The 14728-nt window shown below is 45.7% G+C and overlaps 1 protein-coding gene across 12 annotated transcripts in view; it reads right to left on the bottom strand.

Moving 5' to 3' along the window:
- ANKRD11 (ankyrin repeat domain containing 11) overlaps positions 1-14728 on the bottom strand; it is a 191476-nt gene that overhangs the window by 132965 nt on the left and 43783 nt on the right. The window contains exon 1 of one of the 12 annotated variants that reach the window (XM_072731318.1): positions 8732-8838. The exons of the other annotated variants lie outside the window; for them this stretch is intronic. The gene's annotated coding sequence lies outside the window, so the exon portion shown is untranslated. Of the gene's footprint in view, positions 1-8731; positions 8839-14728 lie in introns of those variants that run through there. 12 annotated transcript variants of the gene reach the window in all.

Genomic DNA, 14728 nt, shown 5'->3' with positions numbered 1-14728 from the left:
AAAGGAAAAGGAAAAAAAATTTTTTAAATGGCACTGGTAGACATGCTCTACACAGGTTAGCCAAAACCTTCAATTTCTACCAAACACAGTATCTCCAACTACAATAGACAAAGCATGCCTGTATATATAAACTTAAAACCCAGCAACATTCAGTTAATAGTTTTACTTCTAAGGGGATAAAATCAAACATGGCCTAAAAACTGCACCAAATTGGGGGGGGGGGGGGGGGAAGCAAGTAACAAAGTTCTCCATGTAAAACAGGGATTTAGGCATATGCATGAAAAATTAATGGAAAATACAACGTGATATTTAAGATGAAACTGAAAAATACAGGGAACAGCCTCAGCAAGCAACAAAGACTGTGAATATAACCTCACAGTCAACAAAGAAATGCCTGTTATATTCTGTACCTACACAGTTCACAGGCAACACCAAAGGTGTTCCAAACAAATCTCTGTAAACCTTAGACCCCTGTAAAATGTTTCCATTCTAAATGATCACATATGGACCTGGCTGCGAGCTAAATGCTAACAAACAGAACTCTTTTAGGGTCTAGACTGGATGGCCAGCCTCCAGAAAGGAAGGCTCCACTGCACTCCATACACAGCTTTCTGAACACACTACCCACATCAGATGGCATTTTGTTTCTCCTCAGTCTGGGAGCTGAGCCACAGTTACCATTTTAACTCCATGATCCATGACTTTACTCTCATGAGGAGACTGCAGAGGGAAGGACTGTATGCCATGGGCAAGGTCTACAACAGTCTCCCTCACTTCTAGCATTGGGTCCCACACCATTCTCCCTGCCTCTTTTTACTCTCTGTTCTTCAAGGGGACAGACAATGCAATGATTCAAACCAACAGGCTTCCTGCGAAGAATTCAGCGTGCTGTTACTGAACAATGAACATCTTACAAATACATTCGTATAAAATGTCAGCGTTCCCACAGGGGTGGAGTAAATATAACAGTAGAGCCACGACAAGAGAGCCACCAGACAATGCCAAGTACTAACTAAGGGCCAAAAAAAGTCTCCGCCCCAGCCATGTGGGCACAGCCCCCAAGAGGGCTACAGACACTGTCCTGGCCCCATTCAGCAGGGGGCAGAACAAGGGGACAACCTCCTCCAAGAGCTGAGAACTGCACCCAGCCAGTCAGGCCAGAACAGAGAAGAAATCCATATGACCCAATAATAGGCACACTTGCGACTGTGTTGTAATGTGTGTACTGTAGGCATCTTGGTATGCCTATGTATGTTGAAGCAAAAGGAGAAGAGTTTATTTTAGATCACAGTTAAAATAATTAAGTTTCCTACACTATGTATGTGCTAAAGCTCCGGGGGGAGGGGGGGAACGCCCTAAAATATTTAAATGAATTTTCATTCTGAAGAGACTAAATAAATTCTCAAAACAGACTATATTACACAGACTTTTTTTTTCAGACCCTGCAAATCTAAGGGCAGAATATATTCTGCCATCCAATTACAAATGCAGTAAAAAAAAAAAAAAAAAAAAATTCAATTTCAAAAAAAAAAGTCAAAGATGTACAAACTTGAATTGAAAAAATTAAACCTACCCTGCATAATTAAACACAGGCCTCATGCTGCAATCTTCATAACCTAGTGTTGCCATAGTGACCCACAGCGGCACCAGCCAATTATAGCCACTCACAGAAAGCTGCCTTCCTGGGTTCTTTGTAAAAACCTTTCCTCAAGTCATCCAAGATCTGAGCCTGACAGTACATTTGTTGGCAGATTTCAAAACAATCTATTCTAGTTAAACAACTAAAAATTAAGGGTCTAAAAGGTAAAAAGTCTTGCACTGGAAGCAAAATCAAGATCAGTTGTGACCAAGATCCTAGAAATATACTTCCTCAAAGTAAGAAACATTAACTCACCACCATGTGGAGAGTCGGACAGGTCTAAAGAGTCCTTGGTGCGTACAATGAGTGCAGGAATCACCAAGGACAGGAGCCAAACCAGCATTAACACACGAGGGGAGGGAGAAAGCCCAGCAAAGGCAGGGGTGACACCCACAGGTGTGGCACCTTGGGAAACACACCAGGTGATGTCTATACCCTCCTCACCAAGAACTTGCACCCGGTATTCTACACTATCTTCTACACCGTTTAAAACATAATTAAAAAACATGTTTTGGGATGTGATGAAGTCGTACCTATCTAGGTCACACTTGGGAAGCTCTGTCTCAAAAAGCTGCCTATTAAAAAAAAAAAAAGCTGCCTATTAACAAGAGATTAAGATTCTTCATTTCCCCAGAGTTTTGCTCGAAAGTGATCCCAAGTAAAGAAAATTCCGTCACCTTCTCTCTAGAAACAGCTTATCCAGACATATTGCTTTTGTCTGTTTCCATCTTTGTCTCTCAATTCCTTTAAGTTCTAAGCCAAAACAAATCAATTTTTTACCTAGCTGGCCTGTGTCTTTCAGGAATATTTTAACATGTCTAAGACTCACTTCCTAGACAAGTGTGCAAGTGTCTCAAGGAGGAGATGTGCACAAACATCCAGGCTGGTTCCCAATACAACAGGAATGCTCACAGCAAGACATCCGTGAGCTGCTTCCAGCAGCCTCCACATGCCCCACCCCTACCATCCAGCCCCCCAGGCCGCTGTTCTGGACAGCCTCCAGCTGTAACCAGCACTCCTTCCAACTGGCTGTTACTGTCGCTGCCACTGTTATGGAGCACTTCACCACAACATCCAGTCTCTCTGTCTCTTTCATTAGAAAGACAAATATGAATGTTTCCTCTAGCCAGGAAATGTGTCAAACATGAAATATTTGAAATGAGACCTGTTCTGACTCAGCAAAGACAGACAGGTACCTGTATTCCAGGGCATCAGGTGCCCTGCAGCCAGTGAGGAGGTGAAAAACACACAAACACCCCTCCCCTAGCACCACCCTGTGTGAGAGTCAACACACAGGTGTGGAAGAATGCCTGCCACACACCCTCCCTACCTCACATGGAAAATTCTTTAAGCAATACCCTCCCCACCCAGAGGCTACCAGCCTGGTAAGCACTTTCAACCAGGTTTTGCAAGCAAGAGAAATAAATAAATTTATTAGGGAGAGTGCTTATGGGGAACATTCCTTTTTACATGCGAAGATACACAAATGGAATGAATTGAGGGGAAAAGAGCAAAGACCTATTACCCAGACACGTTAAGAAGTAAGTCTGCACCTGTGCTGAGGGATGCCCCCAAGGGCCCAAACGAGTAGAGTGAACCCACTCTGAGAGTGTGAACAGAACTGTGCCAATGTGTAACCACCCTGTAAGAGAAATGTGCAATGACAAAGCACCCTGTCAAGCTGGACAGGGTGATACATCTGAGGATCAACCACAAAGTTTTAGTAAAACATTCAAACCTATCAAGGGTGGGACAGAAGTTGATGGAAATTTTAAATATTTATCCAATAGGGGTGGCCTGGGTGGCTCAGTCAATTGAGCTTCCAATTCAATTTCAGCTCAGGTCATGATCTCAGAGTTATGAGATCGAGCCCCACTTCTGGCTCCATGCTGGGCATGGAGCCTGCTTAAGATTTTCTTCCCTCCCCCTCTGCACCTCCCCCAAGCCCCTTTTGCTAAAAAATTAAGTAAATACATAAATATGTAAATATCTTTAATTGGTAATAACACGTGGATGTTTTACTAAAATAGTTACATAATTTTTGTGCTCCTGCATACAGTAGTAAAAAGACTCAGGATGATAAATATTGCTGTGCAACAAACTGTTCTGAAAACTTCCACATCAGCAGTGAGCCTAGGTGATGGGCATTAAAGAGGGCACACAATGAAATGAGCCCTGAATGTAATACCGTATGTTGGCAAACTGAATTTAAATTAAAAAAAAAGAAAATGCTGTGAGCAAAAGAATTTATCAATAAGAAAATAAGTTTCACAGCCAGAGTATGCTCAAGTGCATGAAAGACCTTTGCTGAGCAAAGCAGCTGAACCTGAATATATTCTTTCTTCAGAGGACCTGTTTTGGGGAGGGGTGCAGGCTGGGATCTGCTGTCAGAATCAGCAGCTTCACGGACCACAGAGGCCCAGACCTTTCCACAATACCTGCCCATCCCTGCACTGCACCTAAAATCTGTTTTCGACCAAGAGCAGCAGAAGAGCCAAATGGTCTTGGCAAGCACACTATAGCCACTGCTTCTTCTCCCAAAAGCAGGAAAAATAAAATGAGGCCAGTAAAAATGAAACTATTATGGACCACTTCGGGGATTTATTTGTATGTAAGATTACTTTAAAACTTACAAACAGGGCAGCCTGGGTGGCTCAGGGGTCTAGCGCCACCTTCAGCCCAGGGCATGATCCTGGAGACCGGGGATAGAGTCCCATGTCGGGCTCCCTGCATGGAGCCTGCTTCTTTCTCCCTCTGCCTCTCTCTCTCTCATGAATAAATAAATAAAATCTTTTAAAAAAACAAAACTCTTACAAATAGAAATCAATTATGAAGAGCCAATCAACAGACTCTATTCTGTGCTGTCTTCATGAAGCGCATCAGCGACTGGCCTACAGAGAGCCTCTCAGAATCTTCAGAAGCAAAGGAGCCCACAGAGGGCAAGGTCCCAGGGCTGACGGGGACACACACAGCACCACAGCACTGCTGGACCCTGAGCCACTCAAGTCATATGGCATCTACCATGCAACAAGCACCTAGTCCCGCTGGCCTCCCAGGGAAAGGACAAGGCATGGGTGCACAGGCATGCACTTACTGAAGCCCTGTATCTCCCCACAGCAGGCCCAGCTCAGGGGAGGCAACAGTCATGGGCTGATTCCTTCCCAGGCCTTATCTGTGCGGCTTGTGTAAGAGGCAAACAGGCTATTTGGATGCGGCACTGCGAGAAGGCAGCAGAGCTGTTGTAACACAAACACAGAGCTAGCCCTGTGATAGGCAGGTGCGAAGTGCTTTACCAATCTGACCTCAATGAACCTTCACAGCACCTCCACATGGGAGATTCCACCATTCAATGCCCAGCTTCCTCAGCAGATAAGGAGACCCAGACACAGTCTTGCTCTGCAACCTCCCGGCCATATGAGCGGCAGGTTCATGACTGCTTCTCACAACAGGAAGGACAGGCAAGCCTACAGATGCATCTGCAGCACCCACAACTAGACTCAGAGTGCAAACTGACGTAGACCACCACCCAAGACACATGTCCTCTGACACAGAGCGGCAAGAACCTCTTTGGGAGAACACAAGGCCATGCAATGACCCAACTGGACCGGAAGTAGGAAAAGGCACTATACAGATGCTGCCAGATTCTCTTCCTCCAGCCAGGAAAAGCCAAAAAGAATAACAAGTATTGTCACCAGGGGAAGCGGCCAGCAGAGCAGAGGAGGACTCCAATAGAGCGAGATTGTAGCTCAAGTCCTATCAATGACAGCAAATCCAGGCAGCCTCTGTGCCCTCTGAGGAAACTCAGAGACCATGTCCATGGAGTCCTAGATGCTGCCTCTGGAAGCCACCTCCTACCTTCAAGGACGCCACTATCGGCCTCAGACCCTAATCCCCCAACCCCGTCTGGAACCAGTGCCCCCAACCAATAATCCCCTACCTCCTTCAAACTGTCAGGCTGTTTCAGCTGCTGTACACAGGAGAGAACCACCATGACAACACAACTCCCTGCCTTACATCTGACTTCTTATTGGGATATCCCAGTACCCTTTAGACTAAAATCAGGGAACAGGTTTATTTTTTTAAGCAAAGAAGGATTTTTTAAAAGATTAAAAATGAAAGAGATTTTTAAAAGTATAGCATAGCATATATGTTCTTTAACTAATAAACAGCAAAGAGAATATAAAGTTTTGTTTGGTTCCTGAACAGGATCTACTTAAAACCACTGCCTTAAGGAACAATGTCTTTTACAATTTTATACTAATTTCAAAAGAGCCTCTTTCTAACTGCATTTCACACAGGATGTAAGAAATCGACGATCAGCTCCTAGGTATGTTTACAAAGAACAGGACAGAGAGGTGAGGGGAAACACCAGAGGATCCCCGGCTGCCCAGACGCTCCCTGGCAAGCACTGCACCCCGCTCCTTGCCCAGTTCTCCGACTGGGAGGCCTTAATGGAGGCTAGTACAGCACTTAGTAGGATTTAGAAACATCTAACACAAGAGCCCTGAACAGACTCCTAAAGCTTGGAACAAAATCATGAGCACTGACAAGAAGGAAAAAGCTTACAACATAAACAGAGATGAGGCTCTGGCTGCCAGGCCTGTGAGAGTTTAGAGGTGAAATCCTGCAATTCTTCTGACAGAACCCCTGTATATACACTGGACATCCCTCAAAACGTGGCATAGGTAAAGCCACTCCAAGCACTCCATTCCCTGCCCCAACAGCACCCACTGAGCACCTTCCCACTAACACTTTCCTGCTTTCCTGCACGTAGTCGACTTCCCCCTGACTCCACTCCAGAGTCCAGGGACTGCTGCCCATGCCCACGGCTTTCCTTTGACCAGCCATGGAGCTCTGGCTAAGCCACCCTCTCTGCACCCATGGGAAGGATGGCAGCCTCTCCCTGCTGGGCTGGGTCTCAGTTTAGGCTTCCGTGGAGCAAAGAATGGGAGTACTCAACACAAGGCCCAGCCCACAGTCCAGGCCCCACTGATGAGGACGCTGCAAGAGTCACCCCTCTTATCCCCCAGGCTCGGCCTGTGCCACCTCCACATGAAGGGCGTGTCCAGCCATCCAGACACAAACCTCCCCCTTCAGTCCCTGTATACATCCAGCACCAACAAACACACCTCCCACCCTTGTGGTGGCTCCCCTCACTGTACTGCACTAAGATAGCATCCTTGGGTGGCCCTCCACCTGCAGGTCTGCCAACTCCCCGGTCTTCACTCCCAGGAGATCCCCTGCATGTTGCTAGCTGAGCCAGCATTTCTGAAGGCCAACAACAGGACCTGAGCTGCAGACCATGGTGCGAGCAAAGGTGGTGAGCCAAATCACAGGAGATTCGTGCAACCTCACAATCTCTCTTCACGCCTCTGTTCCTTCTGGACTCTCTACAACTCTGAGGTAATGCCCCACCCTGTGTCACAAGTGCCGCCTCTTCTTCCTCCTCCTAAACAAGCTGCATGCAGGCCCTCAGCCATCCTCCACAGCTAACCTGTGGAGCTCACCTCACACCTTCCTGGGACTCCATGGACTGTATGCTTCCTAAGGCCAACCCTCCTGACAAAGCCCACCACCTCCCGGCCACCGTGGGACCCTCACCAGCCATCTCTGCCAGGCTCTCCTTTCTACATCTTGTACCACAAAACAAGTTGTACATCTTCACATGTAAAACATCCTATTACATACCAACCAGTACATACTATGACAATCATTCTGCAATTGGCTCTCTGGCCTCTCTACCATCCCACTGAGGCACCCTGCAGCCCCTACCACCTCCTAAACAGTCAACCACACTGTCCTCTCCCTGCACTGCTCAACCCTTGGTTCCCTTGCACACTTAGGCACTATTCTGTCCATGTGATCAACTCTTAATACACACCACAGAATCCATGTCAGCAATCCCTTTCCTGATAATGCATGAGGACTGTCCCTGGGCTGAGGTGATCACTCTTTCCTTAGGCCATCACTGCCTTATGTTCACTTCTTTTTTTTTTTTTAAAGATTTTATTTATTTATCCATAGACACAGAGAGAGAGAGAGGCAGAGACACAGGCAGAGGGAGAAGCAGGCTCCACGCAGGGAGCCCGATGTGGGACTCGATCCCAGGTATCCAGGATCACACCCTGGGCTGCAGGCGGCGCCAAACCGCTGCGCCACTGGGGCTGCCCCCCCCCCCTTTTTTTTTTAAGATTTTATTTATATGCCTTATGTTCACTTCTGTGACATGTCTAACATCACCTAACACTTCATCTATCATACAAATGTTACCATTCCCCCATGACAGTGCCATGTCATGTGAAAGCTGGTCACATGAGCCTCTGCTTCTATCAACTATTCCGAAGGAAGTGGCTATTTCCTCTTGCTTCGGTGGCAGTCCCAGCTGTGACAGGCACTCTTCAGTTATAAAGCAAAGATGCATTTGCTAACAGGGATCATCCTTTCTTAGGCTCCATAAAGCACCAGTTGTTGCTTTGCAAGAAATACAGAACTGCGGGGATCCCTGGGTGGCGCAGCGGTTTAGTGCCTGCCTTTGGCCCAGGGCGTGATCCTGGAGACCCGGGATCGAATCCCACGTCGGGCTCCCGGTACACGGAGCCTGCTTCTCCCTCTGCCTGTGCCTCTGCCTCTCTCTCTCTCTCTCTCTCTCTCTCTCTCTCTGTGTGTGTGTGTGACTATCATAAATAAATAAAAATTAAAATTAAAAAAAAAAAAAAGAATGGGATCCCTGGGTGGCGCAGCGGTTTGGCGCCTGCCTTTGGCCCAGGGCGCGATCCCGGAGATCTGGGATCGAATCCCACGTCGGGCTCCCGGTGCATGGAGCCTGCTTCTCCCTCTGCCTGTGTCTCTGCCTCTCTCTCTCTCTCTGTGACTATCATAAATAAATAAATAAATCTTTAAAAAAAAAAAAAAAGGAAATACAAAACTGCCTTCATTTGACCAGGGCCAACCATGTATCTCACTGACAGGAATCAAGCACTGTGCACACAAGAGCTTTCCATTTCAAGGTTCAATCTCAGTGTAATTTTTCAAAAGACGCTCGAACATCAATTGCACTTAAGATTTTTAGTACCAATAACATACATAACTCACCTAAGCTGACAACAGTGTGAACAGCAAGGACCAGGACCATGCAAGGGCCAGGAGCTCTAACTCCTTAGGACTGCTGCCTGCATCCATCAGACATTCCACTTCAGAGCTGTAAAATACCATACCTCTTGGAATCAATGGGAATGACAGCAATAACTGATTTATAAAAATTGTTTTCTCATTTATGGCAAAAGGTTCCTAAAGGGCAGGGCTTGAGTGTCTTGTTTACTTCTGTACCCAGCATCCTAGCCCAGGCCCTGGCATGAATTAGGTATTCAATAAACAGTGGCTGAAAAAATTAAGCAAAATAGAATCTGATGTGGTGAAAAGTCCCTTCAAGGTCATTTGAGCCAGGAGTTCTCATACTTTTCTAAACACAATCCATGGTGAGAAATACAATTCACACCCTGATCAGGATACACCACACCCAAGCAAATCAAAAATATTCAGAGACGGGATTTCCATACAGTATGTGTGACACACCAGTGTTTTCTATTCCATTTCCTTAAATTAAAAGAACTGGCAAGACCCACTCTTCTATGCTCTACACTAGCCCACCCAGCCAATGACTGCCCAATTCACCCATCTGGGTACCATATTCCTAAGTTTTTGCCATACTCATGTACTCACTACACATACCATATTTTCTTTAAACAGAATAGCATTCTTTAGGGGCACCAGGGTGGCTCAGTTGGTTAAAGGTCTGCCTTCAGCTCAGGTTCATCTCAGGGTTCTGGGATTGAGTCACAGATCAGGCTCCCTGCTCAGTGGGGAAACTGCTTCTCTGCCTACTTATGCTCTCTGTCAAATAAATAAATAAAATCTTTAAAAAAGAAAAAACATTCTTCATGTGTTTAAGTAAAAATAAAAAGCTCCCTATCCTAACACCACTATGATGAAAATGAGAACCTTTCATATATAGACACTATCCTGAAATGCACCATTTTGCTCCACCCTCAAAGTTCTGTGCCTCAGCCCCTCCCTGGAAGCAAACCCTATGAGCACTTCCCTATTTCCTCCAGGTGAATGCCTGGCCCCATCCACCTCCCCACCTCGGCAGAGCTCACAGAAAGATACAGAGATACAGAGAAGAATGGAGGTTGGACATTCTTTCACTAGCTACCTTGACACTAGGAGAGCAACAAGCCTCTATGCCCAGCCCATTCAAATCACAACAGCACACATGTGCACAAGTGTGGCAAGTGCACGCTCACCTATAAGACTCAGCTCAACCCCAGGCTAGGAGTCCTATTACAGTCCTGCACATCTCCTATTCCTTCCAATGGGCTTCTGGCTGTCTGGTGTCAAGTCTGTGTCCACACCCAGGTACCCAGCATCTCCAGGCCAGGCACTGTTGCCTTTCCTCATGGTGGCCCTAATAACGAAGCACAGGGTCAGACACATAGTGGGCATGACACCCTGCCAAGGGAGTGCAGGACAAGCTCATGGCACAGGCCTACTCCCTGACCAGTATTAGACACTGCCTGACAGAGGGAATGACCCTGTCACATTCACCTTGGCAAGCAGCAGGCACAGAAACCGAGCTTAAAAGGCTACATTTAGGTAGAATACACAAAGAAGAAAGTCTCCTGGGGTACCTGGGTGGCTCAGTTGGTGAAGCATCTGCCTCAGGCTCAGGTCATGATCCCAGGGTCCTGGGATGGGGCCCCACGTCAGGCTCCCAGCTGAGTTGGGGACCTGCTTCTCCCCACCCCCCTGTCGTTCCCCTTGCCTGCGCTCTGTGTCAAATAAATAAATAAAATCTTAGAAGAAGAAGAAGGAGGAGGAGGAAAGAAGAAGGAGGAGGAAGAAGAAGGAAGAAGAAGAAGAAGAAGGAGAAAGAAGAAGAAGAAGAAAAAAAGAAGAAAGAAGAAAGAAGAAAGAAGAAGAAGAAGAAGAAGAAGAAGAAGAAGAAGAAGAAAGAAGAAAGAAGAAAGAAGAAGAAGAAAGAAGAAAGAAGAAGAAGATGATGAAAGTCTCCAGAAATACTCAATCGCAGGGGCGCCTGAGTGGCTCAGATGGTTAAGCATCCAACCCTTGATTTCGGCTCAGGTCATGGTCTCAGGGTTATGGGACTGCGCCCCAATCAGGCTCAGGCTCTGTGCTAGGCGGGGAGTCTGCTAGTGATTCTCTTTCCCTCTGCCCCTCCCCGACTCTGCATGCAATGGCTGGCTCACTCAAAAAAAAAAAGGAAATAAAAGAAAAGAAATTATCAACCACAACCAGACATGGTCCAACAATAAAATCAAATACTTTCTTTAAAATTTGAATAGTAAAAAATACAATAAAATTTGAATAGAGGGATCCCTGGGTAGCGCAGCGGTTTGGCGCCTGCCTTTGGCCCAGGGCGCGATCCTGGAGACCCGGGATCGAATCCCACGTCGGGCTCCCGGTGCATGGAGCCTGCTTCTCCCTCTGCCTGTGTCTCTGCCTCTCCCTCTATCTCTCTGTGACTATCATAAATAAATAAATAAATAAATAAAAATTTTAAAATTTGAATAGAAAGGATAAGTTAAATTAATACAAATGCTAGTGTTCTATAAAACACTATGATCTGTCAGAATTCACGCTATAGGTTCCAAATCCTGTCAAGACATTCAAAGTCTTGGCCTAAACAAACCTATTGTGGCATCTGAACACAACTTTCCATTATCCTTTAAAAAAAAAAAAAACTTACTGTCGTATTACTAAAACTCTCAAAGCACAAATCGAAATTTAAAATATAAGCTTTAGGGGCGCCTGGGTGGCTCAGGTGGTTAAGCATCTGCCTTCAGCTCAGGTCATGATCCCAGGGTCCTGGGATCTAGCCCTGCATCAGCTCCCTGCTCAGAGGGGAGTCTGCCTCTCCCTCTGCCCATCCTCCCCACCTTGTTCATGCTTGCTCTGTCACTCTCTCAAATAAATAAATAAAATATTATATATATATATATATATATGTATACACACACACACATACACATATATGTATAAGCTTTATATGTAAGTACAAAAATACCTTTCAGGTAACATTCATGTATCCCATATTAAAAGCAGATATTTACCCATACACACATTCAGAGAATTTAACATTTGCAAGCAAAGATAAATGTCAAACAGTGCTGGCCTAGCAGTCCTAGAAAAACAGCACCCAGCTGAGAGGCCTCGTCACCCACCATCTCTGGCATGGTCTGAGTACGAGCAGCACCACTCTCCCCGACCTAATGCCCCGGTGTGCTGGCCCCACCGTCCCTTCATTCACTTCTTATTAGCAGCTATCAACCGGGATAAACTAGCTTGTTATGTTCTCTGCTATTTCAAATCAGCAAATGAAAGAGAAAATCCAAAAATAGAAACACAGTAATGGAGAGAATGCAGCTATAATGGGGCCGGTGTAAACAAGGTTGGTGATCTACAATTATACACATACACCATGTTGCATTCTTCCATCCTTGTAAAGAGCATGTGTATCTTTTTAAGCACTGTCTCCTGAGCAAGGTTAGTCACAAACTGAAACAGAGGGACAGATGACTTGTTCCAAGTGACACAGACAGGGCAGAGCCAAACTGAGGAGTGCAGTCCCCCTGGCCCCCAGCTGGGCCTCCCTCCACCACAGGTGCACTCCCCATTTGACACAGGAACGTGTCTTCATTGCATATTTAGTAAAGTGCATTATTTTCCCTTGGATTTCTCATAGAGGTCTAGCCATTTCTGTGTGGAGTATCTGACTTCAAGATTTGTAAACATTTATGCATCTGCCCAATGTGTCATATTTCCCTCCATGTTACAGGGAGAGTAAATGGCTGGAAATACAATGGAACAATTCTGGCTTCATCCCTATTTTCCTTTTTACCCCACACCCAAAGAATCTATCATGTGCTTAGCTCCGATCCCTCACTGAGAGCGTGACCGAGCACTGAGCCAGCCTAGTCCAGCTCAGATGTCCCCAAAATTCTGGAAGCCAGTTCCACTTAAAGGACATGCCATAAGTTATTTTTAGTCATTAAAATTCAAATACTGGAGCACCTAGGCGTCTCAGTCAGTAAAGCATCTGCCTTCCACTAGGGTTCAAGGGGTCCTGGGATCAAGCCCCTCACAGCAGGTAGCCTGCTTCTCCTTCTCTCCCTGCCCCTCCCCCTACTTATCCTCTCTGGCTCTCTGTCACATAAATAAAAATCTTTTTTAAAAATTTCATAAACTAAGAAATTCCCCAAAACGTCATTACATATCCCTTTTTTAAACTTAATCACAAACACAAGAGGGCCAAGAGTCAGACCCATTTTTTAGCTCCACGAAGCACTTTCTTTTTATTTTTGTGTTATTAGTTCTACATAATTTACTGGTAATTCACTGATGAACAGGAAGACAGTACCATCTTCTTGTGCTGAAAGAGTCACAAGTCATCCTAACTTGTGCTCTCTCTCTTCTCCAAGGGAAAACAGCAGGGGTTCTAAGAAAGGATGAAGGTTGATGCTCAAGAACCAGAAGGCGGTGCACACATTAAGAGCTCTACTCTGAGGGCAAGAGAGTCAGTCAGTAAAGTTACCCATAAGGTCAATTTACGAATTTTTATAGAAATTTGATGTAGGCACCTCTGGTGGTGCAGCGGTTTAGCGCCGCCTGCAGCCCAGGGTGTGATCCTGGAGACCCAGGATGGAGTCCCAAGTCAGGCTCCCTGCATGGAGCCTGCTTCTCCCTCTGCCTGTGTCTCTGCCTCTCTCTCTCTCTGTGTGTGTGTATCTCTCATGAATAAAGGAAAGGAAAAGGAAAAGAAAAAAGAGAAAAAAGAAAAAAGAAAAGAAAGAAAAAGAAAAAGAAAAGAAATCTGATGTAGAATGGGGCACCCAGGTGGCTCCGCTGGTTGAGCCTCTGACTCTTGATACCAGCTCAGGTCATGATCTCAGGGTCTTGAGATTGAGCCCTGTGTCAGGCTCAATGCTAGACATAGAGTCTGTTTGAAATTCTCTCTCCCCCCTGCCGCCATATGTATAAACATATGAATGTACACGTATGTGTGCACATATATATACAGGTATGTATAAGTATTGAAAACTTGAAATTTACTTTTAGAGAAATTGGAAAAGATAGAGGTGACCAAGTTAATCACTTCACCTTCTTCTTAAAGTTCCTTTATATATCTCAGAGATAAAAGTCATCAGAAAGAAAAAGAACATCTGAACGACCCAAAGTATAATTCTGTGCCAAAGGAGCCTGAGAAAATTCCAAAGCATGTGTCAATTCTATAGCACACAACCAGCTGCCCTAAAACCTAACAAGCATTAATGCACAAGGGCCAAAGTACATGACATAGCAGAAATAAATCAAAATAAATCAGAAATCAGGGACGCCTGGGTGGCTTAGCGGTTGAGCATCTGCCTTCGGCTCAGGGCATGATCCCAGGATCCGGGATCGAGTCCCATATCGAGCTCCCTGCAAGAAGCCTGCTTCTCCCTCTGCCTATGTCTCTGCCCCCCTCCCCTCTCTGTCTCTCATGAATAAATAAATCTTTAATATATAAATAAATAAATCAGAAATTATTGCATGACGTTAGTCAGAAAAGTGGAAGCTGACTTATGCAAGGTCCTCACTATTAGTAATATTCTGAATGTCCTCTTGAGATCCAAATGCCAGAGGACAGAAAAATAAAGCCTGTAGGCCAGAAGCGCAATGTCGCGCAATATCCTGAAGGCTGATGAACCCCAGAGGTTCAGGGGGAGTCCAAGCCAGATCTCACTCCTCTTTAGCCTTTCATTTGAAGCTTCCTTGCAAACGTGTGTCAGCACTGCACTCCCACAGGAAGCACCTGCAAAGAGCACCTACCACATGGGAGAACATCCATGCTGTCATCTTCCATGATGTGTGCATCTCAGAGGATGTGAGGCAGGGGTGGGAGAAGAAAGGGCCAGGGACTACCTCAAGTCCTAGTATGTAATCCTCTAAGCAAGGGTCACTACACTTGTAGTTAACATGCTGTTTCCCGTGGTTTACTCCAGACCCACCCCCAGGGGATCTAGCAGTGGGGTG

Source organism: Vulpes vulpes, chromosome 12 (genome assembly GCF_048418805.1).
Source record: "Vulpes vulpes isolate BD-2025 chromosome 12, VulVul3, whole genome shotgun sequence".
Taxonomy (NCBI): Eukaryota; Metazoa; Chordata; class Mammalia; order Carnivora; family Canidae; genus Vulpes; species Vulpes vulpes.
Note: the sequence above shows the minus strand (reverse complement) of the source record. Positions and strands in the feature narration are given on the sequence as shown.